Source organism: Arachis ipaensis, chromosome B08 (genome assembly GCF_000816755.2).
Source record: "Arachis ipaensis cultivar K30076 chromosome B08, Araip1.1, whole genome shotgun sequence".
In the NCBI taxonomy this organism is placed as follows: Eukaryota; Viridiplantae; Streptophyta; class Magnoliopsida; order Fabales; family Fabaceae; genus Arachis; species Arachis ipaensis.
Genome location: NC_029792.2, coordinates 3,352,136 through 3,356,704, shown reverse-complemented (window position 1 = coordinate 3,356,704; position 4,569 = coordinate 3,352,136). Strand labels below are relative to the sequence as shown.

Below are 4,569 nucleotides of genomic sequence, written 5' to 3'. Positions count from 1 at the left end.
ACTCAAAATTACATAAGAGACTAATGATATACTTAAATTTAAAGCTTTTATAACAAAAAAAAATATCATATTAGCCATTTTATGTATCATTTTACTCTAATCATTAAATTTTTACAACTATTATACAGAAAATCATCAAATCATATTCACAGGCACCTGAACTTTCCTAGTTTCAACTTTCAAGATACAATATCAAAATAAATTGAAAAAATAAAATAAATGCAACTATTTTCTTAATTGAAACAAAACAACTACCAAGTACAGTAGAAATTCAAAATCTATGCATAGGCAACACAGATGAAATACATTATAAGATTCATTGAAGTTTATAAAAATGAAACTGATTTTAAACTAATCAAACATTTAAAAGAGAACACTAAAAAATTCTCTTCCCTAATATAATGTCAATAAATCAATGAAAATATTTGCCATACCCTGAGTTGTGAGGTGTCTATTGAGCATACTGTTAATATTTACTTCTATAGCCTCCACCCATTATGCTAATGAGCAAAAGCCTTCCATCAAAGTTTAAACTGTCCAGGTTTTGCTGAAGGTATAATCCCACAATTTGATCTATATGACATCAAAACCTACAGCAATACAAGCAGTAGCAACTGATATAGAAGCTTCAGCTATTGCACAAATCAATTACAAAAGTAGAGAATGATATACCTTTCTCTCCTGTTTCTTCCTTCACTCATGCAATGGAGTCTCTATCGTATAATTGATGACAACATCAGCTCCAAGATCCTTACAGGCAGATAGTTTTTCTCTCCCTGGCTGAAATTCAATTTAGGATTTAGACAAAAATCTGTTCATGCTAACTATATTGTTTGTTCCAATCTGGTCAATTCTATCTTCTTGGAATGCAAACCAACTGGAGTTTGTGAACAGATTACTGTCCAAAAGAAAAAGTATTATGTTCACTTAAAAATTTTGCATCATAGTGACAAAGGTAGCTTCACAAAAGAAAACTGATGCATTTATAAATATGAAAAAGAAAGCCATTAGATCACGTTTCAGATTGAGCAACAACAATGTGTTTTCTTTCGTCAAACTTTATCAATTTTAATTTTAGAATTACACACATGCAAAGATAGAACTAAGCATAGAACTTAATTAAACTACATTGCAGCAATATCATTTATCAGAACAGCATAGAACGCTTTACTTACAATATACTCATTTAAAAATGCTTATTAAATTAAATTCAATAAAGGACCTTAAGAATACCAATATTGTTGCCTATTAAAATGCTCTACTTACAATGATAATTATGCAAAAATGGAATAAATCAAGCTGCTTCTATTTAACCTCAAACATGCATCTAGCCATTACTTGTTAGTTACAAAGCTTCTATTTTATTTGCAGTTGCCATTTTCATATATAACCACAACAAAGTACTAACTTGAACACAATAAAATGGACAATTATGATCACATTTTGACATCATCTATGCATATATCTTGAGACAAATTAAACCAACTTTTCTATCACCACCGTCATTGTAATTTAAAATGATGGACAACTTAGAAAAATGAAATGCAAAAGAATTGAAAATCAACAAAGAGAATTTTGTATGTACTGTATCAAATAACCCTCTAAAATCAGCATTAATCCATTTAATGATTAAAATCTATCAGCATTAATCCATTTAATGATTAAAATCTATCAGCATTAATCCATTTAATGATTAAAATCTTATACTATGCCAGATCACCATACAATGCTTCCGCAAATTGTGCCTGGCTATGATGTCTTTGAAACTGCCATAATATAAAGCAATTCATTATTGACCAAGGTTTAGAAAACCGGACCGATCATCAAACCGTTCTAGTTATTGGTTTATTAGTTTATTGGTTCAACCGGTTCAACCGGAAAAACCGTTTTATAATAAACACCTGATTCTATAAAAATTCAATGAATAAAGCAACTAGTTCTAAACACTCTTCTACTGCATTTTTTTACTTCAAAAGGAGATCATAAACAACTAGTTCAATGAATAAACAAACTACAATGATATGCAATGCCAAAAATAGGCCAATGATAAAATAATAAAGGGTTTTTCTCTTCAATTCTATGTTCAAGCTTGTAGCATACCAGAATCAACAGAATAATACCATTAAAATAGTCTTCCTTCTTAATTCTTATATACCTCAAAGAATTTCCTACAAAATGAAAATTGAACACAACACACAGCTTTAAAACAAAAACAAAACAACACTCAGAAATTAATCACCTCTTCTAAACACAGCCTTAAAACAAAACAGAACAACATTCAGAGTATGAGCATTAATCACAAAAAATTGATTTCTGAAACAACAAGAACAGCAGAACAACATTCAGAGTTTGAGCATTGATCACAAAATATTGATTTATGAAACAAAACAAAAACAGAAGAACAACAGAACAACAATCAGAGTTTGAGCATTGATCACAAAAAATTAATTTCTGAAACAAAACAAACAATCAACAAAACAATGAAAACATGAAGCATATAATAAATCAATGATCACCAATATCCAGCAAGAATCTCAAAGACAACAATAAATACACAACAACAATTTAGCAAATTATCAACTTAACAAGTTCAAGAACAGAAAATCACAACAACAAAAAAATAAAATAAAAATAACAGAAGAACAACAGAACAACAACACAAGAACAATTAGCAAATTAACAAGTTCACACTACCAGTTAAAATTTACCAGAAGAACACTAATGCAAGTGGAATCATCATGCTAATATGTTTTCTACAAAGATGCTATTTGTGCAGCTAAAATTTCCTAATTACTAAGATCCAATTATTCTAATTTCACATGCAATCAACTTACTAAGTTTCTAAAAGCTAGAAATGATATAAACCAACACGAAATATGGTTAAAGCATTTCATCAAACATGTTGAGTGCGGTAAACTTGAAACTAAATAAGAGAATTCAAAGCTTAGTATCAATGTGATAGAGAAGAGAACATAACTATTGTATACTTTAATTCAGTCTATAAAAAAATCCAAACCACTGCTAAATCAAATAGTTACTTATTGTAATAGAAATAAGAAGTTGCAGAGTTTGAAGCAGAGTATTGGTGTTGTGTGAGTGTATTGTCTGGTGGTGGGTTTAGGAAACTCACGGCGGCGACAAAAGAGAGCAGTTCGACGGCTAGGTGGAGCGCGCGGGTTGGTCGCAGAGTTTGAAGCAGGGCAACGTGGCTTCCAGACGAACGCGAACCCGAACGGTGAACGGCGAGTGAACGCGAACGGTGAACCCCGAGCAAACTTGAACGGCGAAGAACGCGAACGAAGACGACGGCTGAACGAAGACGCGAACGTTAACGGCAACCAACGGCGGCGGAAGCGAGGCTGAGCAGACAAAGACGACGGACGCCGAGCTCGAGGAAGCAGCTGCGATCGGTGACAGCGAACGGGGGTTGAAGACTTGGAGCACGAGGGAAGCTAGATAGACGGACGGACGGCGGCAGTATGCCACTCCTTATGGCGGCGGTGGTGTAGGCTTACAGTGCGGGTTTTTTGGCTGAGTTTCTGTGAATGAAAGAAAGGGAGGGAGAAAGGGACAAAGAAACGAAGGAGCTTCAGAACCAACAACCAAGAGTAAGCAAATTTGGCAACGACGCCGTTTCTTTTAAACCGGTCGATTCCCTGTCCGGTTCAACCGGCCGGTTCGACGGTTCTCCTCTGACTTTTAGAGAAATGGTTTTAGGAGGCAAACGGACCGTAACTGTTGCTGATTCACGGTTACACCGGTCGAACTGACCAGTCTTTTCAGAACATTGTTATTGATCACTATCTCTGCATATTTTCTTTGATGGTAAGAAATTATGTAAAAAAAATTATGCCGACAATCATATAAGAAATTATGATTTTAGTAGCAAATATATTCTAGAGCAAAAATATTAAATTAGAGTAAAAAGAAATCAGGTATATTTTTGTAAGAAATCATGTATATTTTCTTTGTATCCTAGTTTGCCTTCTTATCTTACATAGATTTTGAGAGTGAAAAGAAAACAAATAAATAAATAAGTAATAAAAAGAGAGCACAATCTAAAAAAAAGCCAAATCAAGCATTGGGCAAAGGTTAACAATAGTGAAAGATAACAATATCATACTCACACATGACCTCAATCCAAAATTCACAAAAACATATTTACATCAAAATGGAGCAGTTTGCAACAAAAACTTAATCCCACGAAAGAGCAGTAAAATTTGAAATGAAAAATTTTTAACTTATAAAACAAAGATAGAAAGAAAGGATATATGGTATAGTTAAAACACCATGTTTTATTTTCAAGTTTACTAGGTCAAGCAAAAGCAATTAGATTCCTAAAAGCTGCAGTTCTCAAAATTTGTTTCTCCTCTGTTTGTAATAAAAAAGTCAAATGAAAATCTTTAATTTAAAAGGGATAACTTTCTTTTGAAGTAATACGGTCATTATGAACTCATATAATGATTCTTCTTCACACAAACAAAAGCATACTGCATAAGTACATATGAAAGAACCTATTTTCTTAGCACCTTAAGTAATTATTTATTATTAAGAGTACACTAAATCAAT

At 32.7% G+C, this 4,569-nt stretch overlaps 1 protein-coding gene across 2 annotated transcripts in view; it reads right to left on the bottom strand.

Moving 5' to 3' along the window:
• The window catches only part of LOC107612624 (carbamoyl-phosphate synthase large chain, chloroplastic), a 9,840-nt gene extending 6,254 nt beyond the window's left edge, over positions 1-3,586 (bottom strand). Inside the window, exons 1-3 of one of the 2 annotated variants that reach the window (XM_021108601.1) lie at positions 3,131-3,586; positions 673-898; positions 435-590 (exon numbers count right to left, since the gene is read on the bottom strand). The gene's annotated coding sequence lies outside the window, so the exon portion shown is untranslated. The remainder of the gene's footprint in view (positions 1-434; positions 591-672; positions 899-3,130) is intronic. The other variant, XM_016314320.2, reaches the window with a different exon arrangement.